The sequence below is a fragment of the Stenella coeruleoalba genome (assembly GCF_951394435.1).
Source record: "Stenella coeruleoalba genome assembly, chromosome: 2".
In the NCBI taxonomy this organism is placed as follows: Eukaryota; Metazoa; Chordata; class Mammalia; order Artiodactyla; family Delphinidae; genus Stenella; species Stenella coeruleoalba.
The window spans coordinates 133541913-133562120 of NC_137147.1; positions in this window are offsets into that span (position 1 = coordinate 133541913).

Consider the following 20208-nt stretch of genomic DNA (forward strand, 5'->3'; position numbering starts at 1 on the left):
AGGACCAAAACTTGGGAGGAGCTGGTTGCTTCCCCGAGCTCGTGGTGCAAGGGAACATGAAGCTTCAAGTCAGCGAGGGTGAGGGTGTGTCACGGAGGAAAGCAGTGCCACGAACTCTAGGGACCCTTGATTATTTTCAGTTGCAGCTGGGAGCAGCATCCTGTTCAAACCGCACTGGAGGCCTGATGTTGGCTGTCTTCTTTGAGTGACTATCTTTTCTGTTGTTTTGGTGAACAGCACATTTATTTTTTGCTTGTTAGCCAGAGGTCGGTTTCTGTTGTTTGTGACTCAGAACCCCACCCCGTGTCCCCGACCCCACCCCCACTGTGGCGGCTGGAGGATGAGGTACGGTCCTGCGTGGGAAGTGCCAGACTCATAGCAGCGATCAGACAAAGGCCATTGTCTTCCCCTTGCAGTCTCCGCTGTGACTTGCCTTTTGCTGTCTCTTAGAATTTGGTCTCATTTAACGATGAGGCTTGTGGTCTCATCGGGTCTGAGGGGGAACAGCGCCTCCTGGTGGCCAGAGTGCAGATCCCAAGGGGAAGGGAACGTGATGGGGCTGGAGGCAAGGCAGTCTCAAGGTCCTGGCCAGCAGTCCCAGGGCCTCACCTGTAGAGCCGGTGTCTGCTCTGAAAAAGTTGGCTTCTAGAAGCCTGGGCAGGACCCTGTCCAGGGCTCAACGAGGGCCAGAGCCAGAGCTGACCCTCACCAACTGAGAGTGCCACAGGGCGGGTTCTGAGCAGGGCTGGCCAGGGTAGATGAGGACAGAGAACCCAGGGCAGCTAGAAGGGGAGAAGATAAGACCACTTCTGGAAAGCATGGGTGGATTGGTCATCCCTTTACAGAGGGGCAGAATCCAGCTGTTCCAGAAACCACTCCCAGTGGCTGTTGTCTGCCTCTGGAAGGGCTTTTCCACATGGGATGCTGGTGGGGGACAGCCAGATCTGCCCTGGCTGCCAGAATTCCCCAGGGTCCCCCATCTTGGACTGTTCTCTGATTCCAAGGCCATTACCACACTGGTCCCAGGTGCCTGACTGGCCTGAGCATTGCTGATTCTCCTGGTATTCTTCCGAATAACAAGGCAAGGTCGAGAAGGAAGGCATGCTTTGTTGAGCACCTATTGTGTGCTGGGTGTTTGTACATTGGATTTCATTTGATCACTGTCCATCAAGGAAAACAGTAGCATCTAGATCTTATCTGTATGGCCAGGGAGGCCCACAGAAGGTGATTTGCAGAACCATCTCGAAGCCTGGGCTCTCTCTCCTGCCCCATCAGGTTGGTCTCAGACGGCAGTTCCAGAGTCCCCAGGCCATAGGTTTGCTTGGCAGTGAAAGGGCAGTGAGCTGTGGGGAGGATGTTTACATCCCGCCTGCCAGTCCTCCCTCGAGGTATAGAGGAGCTGCTGGTGCAGGGCAGGAGGGTCTGGTTGGAATGGCCCTGGGCCTCAAGGTGGGGGCACTGGTGGAGGCAGAGCTGGAAGGGAGGGGCATGAGGGGGCAGGCTGGGATCAAACTTCTGGCTTCAGAGTCCACCCTGAACCTTCTCAGCAGGTCTGACTTGGGCCCAGACGTCATGCGTTGGGGCGGGGTAGTCTGCACGAGATGCAGGAGCCACCAGCAAGGCTGAGGTCAAGTCCAACTCTGCAAATGACTAGCCATGACATCCTGGCTGGGTGACCTCCCGCTCTGCACCCCATCCCCATCTGCCCAGCAGACACGAGTGCACTGCCCTTACAGTGCTGGGAGGACTAAGTGGGGCAAAGTGCCGGGAGGGACCTGGCAGAGAGCAAGTGCTCAGGGGACTCTGGCTGATTCTCAAGCAGAATTAAGGGGGCAGTCAGCCTCCAGATATCTTCAAGATTCCAGGGCTAAATTCCTGACTCCAAGACCCCTGAGAAGGGCTTCCCTGGTGGCGCAGTGGTTGAGAGTCCGCCTGCCAATGCAGGGGACATGGGTTCGAGCCCTGGTCCGGGAGGATCCCACATGGCAGGGAGCGGCTAGGCCCCCGTGCGCCACAACTACTGAGCCTGCGCGCCACGACTGCTGAAGCCTGCGCGCCTGGAGCCCGTGCTCCGCTGCAAGAGAAGCCACTGCAATGAGAAGCCCGAGCACCACAACGAAGAGTAGCCCCAGCTCGCTGCAACTAGAGAAAGCCCGCGTGCAGCAACGCAGACCCAACGCAGCCAAAAAAACCACAAAAAGACCCCTGAGAAGAGGTAGGTGAATGTGTAGGTCCTTGTAGCACTGGCCACGCCCATCTCTGTGCTGATCAGTGCACCCGAGGCCCTTGTTTGCTTACCTGAGCAGTGTGAGTCCTAGGAGATCAGGGGTGGGTCTACATTGTCAGTGTTCTTGGTGCCCCAGAACAGAAAAGATAATGGGACACACTTGGGCGAGTTCCCTGTCTCTGGAAGTAAGAGAATGGAAGTGAACGCCTATCAGGAAGCTGGACAGGGAATTTCTACTTTAGGTGTGTCTCTGAAGACCAGGCCAGGGAATGATGGGGAAGGGTTGGGAGGAGAGTCCTCTGGCCATTCTTAGTGGCTTCTCCGCAATTTCTGGGAAGGAAGGACTTGAGAGTTGTCTTGAAGCTGCATTTGCGAAATAAACTCACTTTTCCTTAGATTGTCTATTTATTTGGCATGGGGTTCCCGGGCTGCAGGTGATGGGTCAGTGGCTTCGGGAAGCATGTGCTTCTCTGAGTGGTCACGAGGGGGCAGCCCAGACTGCATCAGAGCTGCTCCAGCTCCAAGCAGGAGGAAGGAGGATGGGGGCAGATCCTGATCTGAGGTCTGGGGGCAGGAAGAGGGGCACAGAATTGAACAGCTGCAGGGGCGGGGCACTCTAGGGACAGATTCCCCCTCCTCTGGGGCAAGGAGAATGTAAGCATATGGCTGCTGGGAGGAGGGAGGAGGGGGCCTAGAGCACAGGAGGAGAGGAGCCCCGAGGGCAGTGCTGACCCCAGGTGGGAGGCATGGCCGGTGGCGAGCTGTGGGCTGTAGCCCTTCCTGGAGTACCTCTCATCATCCCCTGGGAGGGCAGACTGTGGTGCAGGCTTTCCAGTATCCTGGGCTTGCACATCCCTCTAGTGAAACAGACCTTGCAGGGAAAGGAGGCTAAAGGGGGGCTCTGGTGTGGGAGGGAGCAGGCCTGTGTGTAATGAGTACGCTCATTTCAGAGCTCCTGGCCTCCTCCCAGGTCAGCTGCTCCCCTGGGCTCTGCACGGGCTTAGCACAGGCACAGCTGTGGGTAAGCAAAGGACTTCCACCTGCCCTCAGAGTGGGGCCTGGGGCCCTCTCTGGGTGAGAAGATAGGGTGAGGGAGTAGCCTAGGGAGAAGGCAGCCCCTTGTCACACTCACTCATCATCCGGTGCATCCCTGGGGGTGCAGGGCAGAGAAGGCCAGGACTCCCTCGGGCTGCAAGTTGGGGGTACAGGGCAGGGGCCAGAGAGTTCAGCTACATCCCAGGATGACAAAGAGGATATCCTGCCCGTTCCCATCTACTGCCTGCCTGCCCAGCTGTGTGGGAGCCCGGCAGGAGGAGGACAGGATCTTGCAGTCCTGAGGAGGGCGGCTTCTGGGAGGGGGCCCGCCTGGGAAGAATGAAGGCTAGGGTTTTAGCCTTGCCTACATCAGCTTGCTAGGTTCCTATCTAGATCTCAGTTTCCCCATCTATGCCATGAGGCTCACTTATTCATTTATTCATTGCATGTTTATCTAGTGTTGAGCTAAGGGCAGGGGCTTTGCCATCCCACACTCCTGGGTCTGAGTCTTTGCCACTTACTTGCTGGACAACTTATGTGATGATCTGGGCCTCAGTTTCCTCATCTGTAAAAAGGGGTGAATAATAGTGTATGCCCCATAGGATTGTTGATTAAATTATTATTACACAACGAGGAAAATGGGAACTGGATGCTGTTCTTGGGAAACGCTCAGTGTAAACACTGAGAATACTCACACATAAGCTTGCAGATACACAAGGACACACATACTTGCGTACCCTGAGGTTTGTACACAAAAGAAGCAGCATTCTAAAAGAGGCACCTTTCGAGACTTCCCTGGTGGTCCAGTGGCTAAGACTCCATGCTCCCAATGCAGGGGGCCCGGGTTTGATCTCTGGTCAGGGAACTAGATCCCACATGCTGCAACTAAGAGTTTGCATGCTGCAGCTAAAGATCCTGCATGCCGCAACTAAAAAAGATCCCATGTGCTGCAACTAAGACCCAGCGTAGCCAAATAAACAAATAAATATTTAAAAAAAACTTTTTAAAAAGAGTCACATTTCAAAGTCTCAGGCAAAGTAGAGGGCGTATCTGACTTGAGGCCTGAGATGACCATGGTAGGTTAGCAGCTCAGCTGTCCGGGGTGTGGTTGGTGCTCAATGGTGTGTGTGTGTACACACTTGCACATGCACGAAGCCTCTGATTTCCCCCTCCCTCAGGCCCTGAGATGGTGGAAAGAGCCAGGGGAATGGCCAACTTTTCCCCTCTTTACCTCCTGCTCCTGGTCTCTGTGATCCTGCAAAAAAGTCCCCAAATGAACTGAGAATAGCTCTGAGTTCATGGACTCAAAAGATACAGGTGTTGGTCCTGCCTCGTCAACTTTCCTGGGGAAGCCGTCTTCCCTGTCTGAGGCTCTGTCTCTCCTTCTCTTAAATGGAGTTATTTCACTTGTGAGGCTGTGCTTCCCTGAGAAGGGTGATGATTTGCCCTGGGCACACAGTAAGCCCCTTCCTGCCTCAGGACCTTTGCACATATTGCTCCCTCTGCCCAGAACTCTTTTTTCCTCTTCCCTTCCTATTTAATTCTTCCTCCTGGGAGAAGCCTGCCTTGATCCAACCATCTAAAGCCATCATCCTTGTCTCTTTATTACACTTTTGCTTCTTCTTCAGAAATCTCATTACAATTTGTAATTGGGTATTTACTTGTATGTTTACCTTTTTTAGTCTGTTTCTTCACTAGACTTTAAGCTCTATGGGAGCAGAAATAACCATATGCTGATCTTGTTCACAGCTATGTCTCCACCAGCCAGCACAGAACCTAGTACGTAGTAGATATTCAATCAATATGATGTAAATTCCTTTTTTTTTTTTTGGCGATACGCGGGCCTCTCACTGTTGTGGCCTCTCCCGTTGCGGAGCACAGGCTCCAGATGCGCAGGCTCAGCGGCCATGGCTCACGGGCCCAGCCGCTCCACGGCATGTAGGATCTTCCCAGACCGGGGCACGAACCCGTGTCCCCTGCATCGGCAGGTGGACTCTCAACCACTGCGCCACCAGGGAAGCCCGTAAATTCCTTTTTTGGCATAGGAAATCTATACACATGATACAAAATTCAAAAGTTACAAAAGGATGAAATCTCTCTCAAACATGTGTCCTCTGGACATCCGTTACTTTCTTTAGAGAAGAGACTTACTTTTTCTTATACATCCTTGCAGGATCTTCTCTGCATGTATTAGTATAGTGTGTTTAAAAACATAAATGGTAACAAAACTAGATAATTTGTTCTGGAGAATCTTCCATATCATACATATTATTTTGTATGGATCTATCATAATTTACTTAGTCATTTCCAGATTATTGGAAATGATGGAATGCTGCAGCAAAGATCCTTGAACATATTATTGTCATTTGTGTAAGCTTAACTGAAGGATCAATTTCTAGAAGTGGAATTGCTGGGTCAAAGAGTATGTACTTTGAAAATTTTGATGAATACTGTCAGATTCATTTTTTAGAGGTTTACTTTTTTTTTTTTTTTTTTTTTTTTTTTTTTTTTGTGGTACGTGGGCCTCTCACTGTTGTGGCCTCTCCCGTTGCAGAGCACAGGCTCCGGACGCGCAGGCTCAGCGGCCATGGCTCATGGGCCTAGCTGCTCCGCGGCATGTGGGATCTTCCCGGACCGGGGCACGAACCCGTGTCCCCTGCATCGGCAGGCGGACTCTCAACCACTGCGCCACCAGGGAAGCCCTAGAAGTTTACTTTTTAACTTAAATGCACCTTCACCAAAATGAATATGAGTGCCTGTTTTCAACACCCTTCCCAGCACAGTGTGTTAGCAGACATTTCATCTTTGCCGATCTGATTGGTGAAAAATTGTATATCGTTTATATTTCTTTTATTGTAAGCGAGGTCAAGCATCTCTCTCTTTTGTTTTGTTTTTTATTAAGGTATAGTTGATGTACAATATTGTATAAGTATCTCTTTATAGTTTAAAATTTATTTGTATTTTCCTCTTCTGTTAATCATGTTTTTTGTCCGTTTTTTATTGGATTGCTGTTTCTTGGTTGGACCTCTTTGCATATTAAGGACATTATTCTTTTATCTGTGTATCACACAGCGTTCCAGCAGGAAACAGATGGAATTCTCAATTCAGGTTAATTTGGGGAAGGGTTAATAAGGGTTTATTATAAGGCTATATAGGCAGGGAGTAGTGGGGGCTCTCGGGGTAGTTCAGTTGCCTGAAGGATGCCACTAGAGGGAGCCGTTACTAGACCCCACCCAGGGAAAGAGCTGCACGCGGAGGGATGCCTGAGAGGTCACCTTTCCCATCTCCCATTAGAGATTCGGTTCCAGGAAACCAACTAGAAACCAGGGGGCAAGGGTGCCTGTGGCTGAGGCCCCTGCAGGCCAGCTTCACAAGACAGAGAGCAGGGTAGACAAAGGTAGAGAGGGGATCTGGAGGGGCAAAATGGAAGAGATCAGCACACATTTGTTGTATGTCTTTTGACTTTACGATTCTTTTAAATGTAGAAATGATTTACTTTTATGTAGTAGGATCGATCTTTTCAATTATTTTCAACATGATTTATTCAGTAACATATCTTTGCCCCATTGATTTGAAATGTTACCTTTTAGTAAAAGCTTATATGAATGAATGAATGAATCGGTAGCATTTCTGGGCACAAAAACTCACTGCTGTATCATTTGTTACACAGCACTAGACCCCATTGTTACCCGTGGGCCCTGCCTGGGGTTCATGTCCAAAGCCCTGCCATACCCCTAGTATCCTCTGAACTGCCAAAGTGGACATGGTGTGGGTCCATAAGAAGATGGAGGGCTTCCCTGGTGGAGCAGTGGTTAAGAATCCGCCTGCTAATGCAGGGGACACGTGTTCGAGCTCCGGTCTGGGAAGATCCCACACGCCGCGGAGCAGCAGAGCCCGTGAGCCACAACTACTGAGCCTGCGCTCTAGAGCCCGTGAGCCACAACTACTGAAGCCCGCGCGCCTAGAGCCTGTGCGCCGCAACAAGAGAAGCCACTGTGACGAGAAGCCCGCGCACGACATCGAAGAGTAGCTCCCACTCGCCGCAACTAGAGAAAGCCTGCGTGCAGCAATGAAGACCCAACGCAGCCATTAAAAAAAAAAAAAAAAGATAAATAAAAGTTAAAAAAAAAGGAAGGTGGCGTTCCTGGGGTGGCCCAGCCAAGCGTACCAGTGGGCTGGTGGGGAGTGGGGTGGGGGTGGGCATTCATGTCAAGGCTAGTCCTGGGGAGTGGATAAGCCCGCAGATGTGGGGCACCCTCTCTCTGTGCGTGCGTGCACATGGGCAAGCATGAGCCTGGCGTGGTCAGGTGTATACCTGTGCGTGAGCCTGCCAGGTGTGCGTTCAGGTGGGTCAGCATGCCAGCCAGGTATGTGCGTGCTTGCAGCCAGGTGTGTGTTTGCAGGTGTGCCTGCTGTCTCCTGTGCCCTCAGGGCCACGGGAGCTGCTTGCTCGCGTGCCTGAGAGTCCTTCTTGCCGTGGGAATTGAGGAATCTCTCAGGCCCCAGGTTAGCACGTCCTCCAAGGTGGGGGTGGAGTTGGGGAGGCGGCCGGTGGGGTAACCAGTCAGGTTTGCGGAGCGTGTTTCTGCTCCTCCCTCTCGCTAACGATGGTCACGCCTGAGAGCCTGGAGACCTGGACCTGGTGACGCCATCTGCCTGGACAGGGTGAGCTGAGACCCTGCCCAGAGCTTTGGGGGGTTGTGGTGTTGAAAAGGAGTAGCGGAGAGAGATGCAGATCAGACAGAGCTGTGTGCTGGGCAGCCAGGCCAGGAGGGCCGAGCTACGGGGATGGTCCCACCCAGTCCACTCCCCACACAGGATGCCATGTGGGGAAACTGAGGCCCAGACAGGGTGCATCTTGTCCAGAGCCTCTGCTCAGCAGCCCACCAGGGGTGAACCCTCCGAGACATCCTGCTGGGTGTGGACAGGCACAGTGGAAGACCCCCTCCCCCCACATCAGAGGGTTCCCCGTCTGAGGGTGGAGGCGCTGGACCCACCTGGAGTGAGGGTGATTGTGCATGAGAGAGGAAGTTGGGGGTGTAGGTGAAGATGCTGCTATATAAGTGAAACCCTGAGTGCCGGAAGGACTTCTGGGGGGAGGACATCCTTGGTCCCGCAGCAGTGTGCCCTGTGCCCTCTGGGGGCATTTCTGGGGCTCTGACCTCATCCCTATCTGCAATGTAGGAGTTTTGGCTGAGCCCTGAGATGGATTCTTCTCTTTCCTGGCTCAGCCCCTGGGCCCTGACCATCCCTGGGCTGGCTTCTTGCACTGTTATTTACTCAGTTGGTCAACACTCATCAATTGGGACTGCTCTAGCCCGGCCACTCTGGGGCCACAGAGATGAATGAGAACAGGGCCCTGGACTCTTGCAGGAGGACCCAGCCCAGCCCCTGGGGAGGGGGTCAGGGATGCCTCTGAAAGGAGGTGGGGGAGGCCAGTCTAGGTTCAAGGACAGAATGTACCAAGAATGAGAGTCCTAGAGTGCACAGGCCCTCCCCTTGAGCAGCATGGGGGGTCTCCAGTCTTCCCTGGGGCAGTCATCAGGGGGGTGGTGGCCTGTCCCACAGGGAGGTGAGTTTCCTTCCGGCAGCTCCTTCTCACGCAATGGGCCGGAAGGGGTTGGGGGCCCATTGTTCCCTGTCACGCCAGCACCCCCAGCCCTCCCCAGCTGCTGGGTGGGGGGAGCAGTGGAAGGAAGTAGGCTGAGCCCAGGCCCTGGCAAGACCCCAGTGAGAGGGTGTGGGGTCCTGGGAATGCTGGCTCACACACGGACCTGGTATATGCACAGCTGCACATGCCATGCCCATGTCGCGGGTTCAGTCCTGCCCCCAGACCACCTTTCCCAGCATTCCTGGTGTACGTGCATGTGTGTGTGTGTGTGTGTGTGTGTGTGTAGCATTGATTTAATACCTGACGCTTTACACACTCCATCTCATTAGGCCCTCCCCAACCCTGTGGGGTAGGATTATCATCCCCAGTTGCAAGCTGAGAAAATCTAGACTCAGGAAGGTTATGCAACTGGCCCAGCATTAGTGGGCGAGCTGGGATTTAGCCCTCTCTTTGTGAGCCAGCCTCCTACCTTATCCCCTTTCCCTTTCCCAGGCCCTGCTGGGGATTAGACTCTTATCATTAATTACTGGCCCAGGATAGCATAGAGGGTGCACAGGTGAGGGGGTGGTTTGGGGAAGCATATCAAGTATCACCATGTCGTCCTTCTAATACTAGAAACATCTGCTGGCACGCAGGGCTGGCAGGGAGAGCGCAGGTGGCCTCAGTGGAGACCAGAGGCTGCCTCCCTCATCAGTGCAGGTTGAGGGCTGTTGGGTAGGCTCTCTATCCAAAAATGCCCCCTCCCCTGCACAACCTGAGAGCCGCTGCTACAGTTGCACAACTTTGAATCACGGCCCCAATTCCAGGGGCATCCTGCGAACCTGATGTTATGTCGTGGTACAGGCATAACCAGAGTGTGGGATCTTGGGGGGCAAATTTTGAGAGAGGGGATCATTAAGGGATGGGGAACTTGGCTCAGGGTGTGATGACCTCTGGTGGCAGCCCCCTCTCAGGGACAGGAGCCAATGACAGGGATAAGGTGGAGGGCTGACTCATGGATTGCATCTTTGAACCATATAAACTTTGGACTAAGAAAATCCAGCCTCTGGTTTCCCCCACCCAGATGGTGCACTCACCACCCTTCTTTCAGAAGTCTGCTCCCTCCTCAGAGTCCTTTGTCACTTGGAAAATCCTTCCTTGGGGAGCAAGTTGCCTTTGGACTAAGACTTATCTGGGCAGATCTGGGGGGTGTCCCCAGTGACTGGGTTCATTTGCATAGGGACCAAGGGGATCCTGGGAGGAGGTCACCTTCACCCTGAGGAAAAAAGGAGCCAGGCAGGACCACCTACCCCAGTGTCACAGTCCCTATCGGAAAAAGGATGAGCTGGGCCAAAATAAGAATAGTGATTTTTTTTCGGTAATTTGTCAAGAAACCTAAACTTTTGGAGTCTCAGGGAGGACTGAGAATGAGGGCAAGATTGCTTTGTACTGAAGGTATGGGGAGGGGTGGGCAGGGCAAGAGAAAATAACAAATGGAGTTTTTTGTGCGGCTTTGTAAGCTTTCTCCTGTGCCACTGTCTTTCCTGGGCCTGGTGTGCAGGGTCCACCTGCCAAGGTGGCATGTGTGCTGTGACTACTTGGACCAGACACAGATGTTGCTCCAAGGGGACTCAACACTGACTGACACATGGCCTGGTTCAATCAAACTCCTTTCTCAAGAACCTGAACTGAGTTAAGTAAAGCAAAGAGCTGGTTAGTGGTGGATGCTTGAGATAAAAGGAGTTGAGAGACTGAACTGAACAAGCTGGGAGACTTAGGGAAATCAATTAATTTTCCGTGTGAGGCTGACATGGGATTCTCAGCCCAGGGCTTTTCCCACCATTTCATGGGATTCCCAACCCAGGGCTTTCCCCATCATTTCATCTTAACCAAATTACCCCTTCCCAGTGCACTGCACCCCACAGTTTGCCAGATTCTCACGGGATTTCGCCCACAGCCTTAAGTGAGGCTGGTAGACCAGGGGTCATTGCCAGTGGCCTGATCTTCAGGTTTATGGTGCTGGAGAAGACCTCAGAGGTGGCTGAAGATGGGGGATCTGAGGCCCAGAGAGAGGGAGGGACTTGCCCAAGGTCACCCACAGGTAAAACCTGAGCTTAGGATTCCTAATCCTCCAGCCCAGTGTTCTTTCCAACTTTGCACACGGTTCAATGGTCGTGTTGCCTTTCTGAGCTGCCCTGTTCTATCCGAACAGTCCTGGCTATGTGGGTGAGGCAGGAGAAGAGACCCTGCACAGGGTATAAGAGACACAGCCCTGAGTCCCTCCCCAACCACTTCCCAGCTCAGGCTTCTAGTCTTGTGTTCCTTATCTCAAAAGGGGCTATAGTGGTGTCTGCCTCCTGAGGTTGTCGTGAGAACAGCCTGGGATGGTGTGTGTCCAGGACCTGTCCAGGGAGGGGCAGGACAGAACCGTTGCAGTCTACCTCCAGCCTGCTGTGGGGGGCAAAGTCTCCATGTCCAGTTTCCCCTCCTTTGGCTCTGACCAGAGGGGAGCCCTAAGCCAGCCCAAGTGAGTTAAAGATTGGCCAGGTGTGCGTGAGAAGGCTCAGGCCAGTTCCTGACCACAGGGAGCCAGACAGGGCAGTGACCCTGAGTGACCCCTGGGCCTGAAATTCCCCAGGGAGCTGGGCCTCAGTTGAGTCTTGGACTGACGAAGTATGGCAATGTCTGTTTGTTGCTTGTTGGGGTCTTTACGTGTGCCACTAGGGTGCTTCGATGGAATTTTCCACTAGTTAGGGGCTCTGAAGGATAGGACCGTGTCCCCGACAGACTGGAGCTCCCAGGACAAGGGTTTGTCTCCTTCCTCAGACAGGGCCGTGTTTCCTGAGATTCTGGGGGATGAGCTGCATCCCTCTCATCAGACTGGGACTTTTAGAGCAGGTTCGTTTCCCCCTCAGACTGGAGCCCCCAGGTAGGCCTGTGTCTCCCCGCTCTGCTTGTGACGTGCAGGACAGGGCCACGTCGGGCTCACCTTCAGGTTCCCAGGAGAGGACTATCTTCCCCCTCAGACTGGAGTTCCCTAGGGCAGAGCTGAGCCTCCTTTGTCTGACAGGTGAGCTGAGTTTCCTCAAGGGGTTCCTTGAGGAGTTTGCTTTGGGTTTGAGGACGGACAAGTGGAGCTCAGGTGAGGTGCTTCCTCCCTCCAGGACTTTAGCACAGAATCCGGCTGATTTCATTCTTAAATTTATTATTTTCTTCAAAGCCACAAACAGCCGTGATTATTTCCAGAATGTTGAGGCAATTCTGCCACTGGATGAACACTTTGAAAATGAGGTCTGGCTCATTTTCATCTCATTTCAGAAAATCATGATTTGTAGGACAGATAAGGCCGAGTCTTGATTAGTAATAGAGAAGGCAAAAACAAACTGACAGGGCTTCCCTGGTGGCACAGTGGTTAAGAATCTGCCTGCTAATACAGGGGACACGGGTTCTAGCCCTTGTCCCAGAAGATCCCACATGCCACAGGGCAACTAAGCCCGTGCATCGCATCTACTGAGCCTGCGCTCTAGAGCCCACGAGCCACAACTACTGAGCCCGCATGCCACAACTACTGAAGCCCGCGTGCCTAGAGCCCATGCTCTGCAACAAGAGAAGTCACCACAATGAGAAATCCACACACAACAACAAAGAGTAGCCCTGGCTCGCCGCAACTAAAAAAAGCCTGCGTGCAGCAATGAAGACCCAACGCAGCCAAAAATAAAAAAAGAAACAAATAATAAAGTTCCCTTAAAAAAAACAAAAACGGGGCTTCCCTGGTGACGCAGTGGTTGAGAGACCGCCTGCCGATGCAGGGGACACGGGTTCGTGCCCAGGTCCGGGAGGATCCCACATGCCGTGGAGTGGCTGGGCCCGTGAGCCGTGGCCGCTGAGCTTGCGTGTCTGGAGCCTGTGCTCCACAACGGGAGAGGCCACAGCAGTGAGAGGCCCGCGTATCGAAAAAAAAAAAAAAGGCAATAGGAAAATAGGATTCACTTTGCAGAGATCCGCTCTACTGCCCATGTGGCTGGATGAGGCGATTCCAGAAAACAGGGCATCAGGATAGATGTTCAGGCACGGCCATTCTTTCTGTGTCATTCTCTTCTATCTCCTTCTAGAACCCTCCCTGAGAATTCCTCCATCATTTTCCTTCCTTTATCCCCAACCCCCAGGGTGGGTACTTTGGAGTCACACTATACCCAGTTGATCCCTCCAGGCATAAAGGTATGTCCTTGGAAAGAGCCTTGGGCTGGAGGGACAATAAGGAAGCAGTGGTCAGTTCAGGTGTGTGTGGGAAGGGACAAAGCCCACATCTCAGCGTCCTCAAGCTCTGTTTTTCTGTATCCATTTTTTTTCAGTGGTGAAGGGCCTTGCTCATGCATATAAAACATAATGAACAGGTCTTCCATTTTGTGAAGACCAAAGCAAACTTATTATGCACTTAGAATCGAGGGCTCTTATGAGATAAACTAATTCAACTCTTTGCCTCCATTTTTCAGGTGGAAACACTGGAGGTGAAAGTAGGGAGCTTCGGAGCAGAAAAGGGGCCTCTGGCACTATGGAAGTGAGCACAGTGACTGCTCCAACCCCCAGGGCTATGGGAAGAGAGGGTAAGGCCTGGGCCTTTTTTCCCTAATGTTTTGCCAATATTTTATTGGATTACTTGCCTTTTGTGTTTTTAATTGATAGACTTTAGTTTTGGAGCAGTTGTAGGTTATACAAAAATGAGCAGAAGGTACCGAGAGTGCGCATGTACCTGCTCTCCCTGCTCCCAGTTTTCCCTGTTATTAACATCTTGCATTAGTAGGTAATTATTTTACAATTGATGAACCAGTATTGATAAACTTTTATTAACTAGAGTCCATAGTTTACATTAGGGTTCACGCTTCGTGTTGTACATTCTTTTTTTTTTTTTTTGCGGTACACGGGCCTCTCACTGTTGTGGCCTCTCCCGTTGCAGAGCACAGGCTCCGGACGCGCAGGCTCAGTGGCCATGGCTCGCGGGCCTAGCCGCTCCACGGCATGTGGGATCTTCCCGGACCGGTGCATGAACCCACGTCCCCTGCATCGGCAGGCGGACTCTCAACCACCGCGCCACCAGGGAAGCCCACGTTGTACATTCTTTGGGTTTTGACAAATGTATAATGCTGTGTACCCACCATTACAGTATCATACAGAATCGTTTCACTGCCCTAAAAACCCTCTGTGCTCCACGTGTTCATCTCCCCCTTCTCCCACCCACCCCCTCACCCCTGAAATCCTGGCAACCACTGATGGTCTCCATAGTTTTGCCTTTTCCAGGATGTCATATAGCTGGATTCATAAAATAGGTAACCTTTTCAGATTGGCTTCTTTCACTTAGCAATATGCATTTAAAGTTCCTCCATGTCTTTTCGTGGTTTTGATGCTTGTTTTTTATTGTACACAATGTTTTATTGTGTTACTTGCCTTTAAAAATTGTGGTAAGGTTGGAAGGACTTAGAGTCTGTCATACAGAGTGAAGTAAGTCAGAAAGAGAAAGACATATACCGTATGCTAACACATGTATATGGTATCTAAGAAAAAAAAAATGTCATGAAGAACCTAGGGGTAAGACAGGAATAAAGACACAGACCTCCTAGAGAATGGACTTAAGGATATGGGGAGGGGGAAGGGTAAGCTGTGACAAAGTGAGAGAGTGGCATGGACATATATACACTACCAAACGTAAAATAGATAGCTAGTGGGAAGCAGCCGCATAGCCCAGGGAGATCAGCTCGGTGTTTTGTGACCACCTAGAGGGGTGGGATAGGGAGGGTGGGAGGGAGGGAGACGCAAGAGGGAATAGATATGGGAACATATGTGTATGTATAACTGATTCACTTTGTTATAAAGCAGAAACTAACACGCCATTGTAAAGCAATTATACTCCAATAAAGATGTACAAAAAAAAAAAAATTGTAGTAAGGGACTTCCCTGGCAGTCCAGTGGTTAAGACTCCATGCTGCCAATGAAGGGGGCGCAGGTTCGATTCCTGGTCAGGGAACTAAGATCCCATATGCTGTGTGGTGGGGCCAAAAGATAAAAAAAAATTTGTGGTAAAATTTACCATTTTAACCACTTTTAAGTGTGTAATTCAGTGGCATTAAGTATATTCACAATACTGTGCCACTATCACTACTATTCATTTCTAGAACTTTTTCATTGTCCCAAACAGAAACCCTGCACTCATTAAACAATAACTCTCTATTCTTCCCTCCCCACTCCACCTGCCTCAGTCCTGGTAACCTCTATAATACTTTCTTTCTCTGTAAATTTGCCTAATCTAGATACCTCATGTAAGTGGAATCATACAATATTTGTCCTTTTGTACCTGGCTTATTTCACTTGGTATAATGTTTTCAAAGTTTACCCGTGTTGTAGAATGCATCAGAATGCCATTCCTTTTTATGGCTGAATAATATTCCATTGTATGTCTAGGCTACATTTTATGTATCCATATATCTGTTGTTGGACACTGGTTGTTTCCACCTTTTGATTATTGAGAATAATGCTGCTATGAACATTCCTGTGCCAGTTTTTGTTTGAACACCTGTTTTCAATTCTTTTGGGTAGACACCTAGGAGTGAACTTGTTGAGTTATATGTAATTATATGCTACACTTTTTTTTTTTTTTTTTTTGTGGTACGCCGGCCTCTCACTGTTGTAGCCTCTCCCATTGCGGAGCACAGCCTCCGGACGCGCAGGCTCAGTGGCCATGGCTCACGGGCCCAGCCGCTCCACGGCATGTGGGATCTTCCCGGACCGGGGCACGAACCCGTGCCCCTGCATCGGCAGGCGAACTCTCAACCACTGCGCCACCAGGCAAGCCCCTATATGCTTAACTTTTTGAGGAACTACCAAAGCATTTTCCACAGGGACTGTACCATTTTATATTCCCACTTGTAATGCACAAGGGTCACAATTTTTCCATGTCCTCACCAACACATTAATGTCCATTTTTTAAATTGAGATATAATTGACGTATAACATTATATTAGTGTCAGGTGTAAAACATAATAATTCAATACTTGTATATATTGCAAAATGATCACCACAATAAATCTAGTTAACATCAGCCACCACGCAGTTACAATTTTTTTCTTGTGATGAGAACTTTTAAGATTTACTCTCTTAACAAGTTTCAAATATTCAGTATAATATTGTTAACACTAGTCACCATGCTGTATATTACATTCCCATTACTTATTTATTTTATGTCTGGAAGTTTGTACTTTTTAACACCCTTGACCCATTTTGCACCCCCTGCCCTCACCCGAACCTCTGGCAACCACCAATTTGTTCTCTATACCCATGAGCTTGGTCTTTTTGTTTGTTTGGGGGTGTTGGGGGTTTTTGTTTGTTTGTTTTTGGATTTCACATATAAGTGAGTTGATATGGTATTTGGCTTTCTCCGCCTGACTTATTTCACTTAGCAGAATGCCCTCAAGATTCATTCATGTTGTAAATTGCAAGACTTCCTTTTTATGGCTGAATTATAAATATATATAATCATAATATATATATCCCATATTTTCTTTATTCATTCATCCGTTGATGGACCATTGGATGGATGGATAATAGCCGTTCTGACAGATGTGAGGTGATATCTCATTGTGGCTTTGATTTGTATTTCCCTGACGATTGGTGGTATTGACCACCTTTCATTTATCTGTTGGCTATCTGTCTGTCTTCTTTGGAAAAATGTCTGTTCAGTTCCTCTGCCCATTTTTAAATTGGACTGTTTGGGGGTTTTGCTACTGCATTGTGTGAGTTTTTATATATTTTGGATATTAACCAAAATATCAGATATATGATTTGCAAATATTTCCTCCTATTCTGTCAGTTGCCTTTTTATTTTGTTGATGGTTTCCTTTACTATGCAAAAGGTTTTTAGTTTGATGTAGTCCTGTTTGTTTATCTTTGCTTTTGCTGCCTTTGCCTTTGGTATCAAACCCAAAAAATCATCACCAAGATCGATGTCAAGAAGCTTACCACTTGTGTTTCCTTTTAGGAGTTTTATGGTTTCAGGCCTTATGGACAAATCTTTGATCCATTTTGAATTAATTTTTGTGTATTGTGTGAGATAGTGGTCCAGTTTCATTCGTTTGCATGTGGCTGTCCAGCATTCCCAACACCAGTTGTTGAAGAGGCTATCCTTTCCCCATTGGATATTTGTGGCTCCTTTGTAATAAATTGATTGACCATATATGCATGGATTTATTTCTGGGCTCTCTATTCTGTTCCATTGATCCATGTGTCTGTTTTTATGCCAATACCATACTCTTTTGATTACTATATCTTTGTAATACAGTTTGAAATCAGGGATCATGATGCCTCCAGCTGTATTCTTCCTTCTCAAGATTGCTTTGGTCATTCAGGATGTTTTTTATGCTTCCATGCAAATTTTAGGATTGTTTGTTCTATAGCTGTGAAAAATGCCATTGGAATTTTGATAGGGATTGTCTTGAATCTGTAGATTGCTTTTGACAGTATGGACATTTTACAATATTAATTCTTCCAATCCATGAGCACAGAATATCTTTCCATTTATTTGTCTTCTTCAATTTCTTTCACCAGTGTCATATAGTTTTCAGTGTATGGGTCTTTTACCTCCTTAGTTAAATTTATTTGTAGATATTTTATTCTTTTTGAAGCAATGAGATTGTTTTCTTAATTTCTCTTTCCAATAGTTTGTTATCAATGTATAGAAATACAACAGATATTTATATATTGATTTTGTATCCTGAAATTTTACTGAATTTGTTTATAATTTCTAACAATTTTTTTTTTTTTTTTTTTTGCAGTACGCGGGCCTCTCACTGTTGTGGCCTCTCCCGTTGCGGAGCACAGGCTCCGGACGCGCAGGCCCAGCGGCCATGGCTCACGGGCCCAGCCGCTCCACGGCATGTGGGATCTTCCTGGACCGGGGCACGAACCCGTGTCCCCTGCATTGGCAGGTGGACTCTCAACCACTGCGTCACCAGGGAAGCCCTCTAACAAATTTTTTAGTGGAGTCTAGGGTTTTCTATATATATCATGTCATCTGCAAATAGGACAGTTTTACTTCTTCCTTTCCAATTTGGATGCTTTTTTATTTCTTTTTCTTGCCTAAATGCTCTAGCTAGGACTTCCAATACTATGTTGAATAAAAGTGGTGATAGTGGGCATCCTTGTCTTGTTCCTGATCTTAGAAGAAAGCTTTTAGCTTTCACCACTGAGTATGATGTTAACTGTGAGCTTATCATATATGGTCTTTATTATGTTGAGGTACATCCCCTCTATATCCACTTTGTTGGGAGGGTTTTTGTTTTTATCATAAATGGATGTTGAATTTTGTCAAATGCTTTTTCTGCATCTATTGAGGTGATCATATGATCACAGTCTAGCGGGTTTTTTTGTTTTTGGCTACACCACGCAGCTTGCGGGATCTTAGTTCCCAAATCAGGGATAGAACGTGGGCCCCCTACAGTGGAAGCGCGGAGTCCTAACCACTGGACCGCCAGGGAATTCCCAAATAGCTCTCTAGTTTTTTATTTTTATTTATTTATTTATTTATCGTTGCGGTTCGTGGACTTCTCACTGCGGTAGCTTCTCTTGTTGCGGAGAACCGGATCTAGGCGCGCGGGCTTCAGTAGTTGTGGCGCTCGGGCTTAGTTGTTCCGCGGCACGTGGGATCTTCTTGGACCAGGGCTCGAGCCCATGTCTCCTGCATTGGCAGGCAGATTCTTAACCTCTGCGCCACCAGGGAAGTCCCTAGTTTTTAATTTTTATTGTAGCCATTCTAGTAGGTGTGAAATGGTACCTCATCTTGTTTTTGATTTGCATGTCCCTAATAACTAATAATGTTGAGTGTTTTTTCATGTACTTGTCCATTTGCATATCTTCTTTAGAGAACTGTTTATCCAAGTCTTTTGCCCATTTCTGTTTGTCTTTTTTCCTTTTGGTTTTGTTAAGATATGATTGACATACAGCATGATATAAGTTTAATGTGTACAGCATAATGATTTGACTTACAAACATCATGAAATGATTATCACAGTAAGTTTAGTGAACATCTATCATCTTGTATAGATACAAAAAAATTAAAGAAATAGAAAAAAGTTTTCTTGTGATGAGAACTTTTAGGATTTACTCTCTTAACAACTTTCATATATAATGTAGAGCAGTGTTAATTATATTAATCACATTGTACATTACATTCTTAGTACTTATTTATTTATCTTATAACTGGAAATTTGTGGCTTTTGACCACCTTCGTTCAAATTCCCCTGCCCTCCCCCTATCTCTGGTAACCACAAATCTAATCTCTTTTTCTATGAGTTTGTTTGTTTGTTTTTTTGAAGTATAACTGACCTACAAAACTATGTTAGTTCCTGATGCCCAACATAGTGATTCGATATTTCTATACATTACAAAACGATCACCACTTTTTTGCCCATTTTAAAAATTGGGTTGTTTGTTTTTTTTGTTGTTGATTTGTAGGAGTTCCTTATATATTTTGGATATTAATCCTTTACAGATATGTGAATTGCAAATATTTTCTCCCATTCTGTGGCTTATCTTTTCACTCTTTTTTTTTTTTTTTTGCGGTACGCGGGCCTCTCACTGTTGTGGCCTCTCCCGTCGCGGAGCACAGGCTCCGGACGCACAGGCTTAGCAGCCATGGCTCACGGGCCCAGCCACAACAAGGCATGTGGGATCTTCCCGGACCGGGGCACGAACCCGTGTCCCCTGCATTGGCAGGTGGACTGTCAACCACTGTGCCACCAGGGAAGCCCTCTTTTCACTCTTTTGATAGTCCCCTTTTGATGGGACCTGCGCTTTTTGCAGGTAACCCAAGCATTTCTGGGGGGCTTATCTTCCCCTAGCTATGGATGAACAAATCAGAACACTGTGAGAGGTCAGATGTTCTCTACCTTTTGAGGATAGGGCATGAGGGATCCCCCTTCACCCATCTGCGTTTGGGCTACAAGGCTGGGTCCCTTCCTCTCTGTTCCCTTCAAGTGTTCCAAGTCGTGAATCATACAGGAAAGAATTAAGAATAGTGAACTGAGCCTAGTCTCAGGACTCAAGAAAACAGGGCTTACTGACACATACTACAACACGGATGAACTTTGAAAACATCATGCTAAGTGAAGAAGCCAGTCACAAAAGACCATTTATTGTATAATTGCATTTATATGAAATGCCCAGAGTAGGCAAATCTGTACACACAGAAAGTAGATTAGTAGTTTTCTAGTGCTAGCGGGGTAGGGAAGGTGGGTTAGGGGGAGATGGGGAGTGACTGCTGAGGGGTATGGGTTTCTTTACTGGGTGATGAGAAGGTTCTAAGATTGATTGT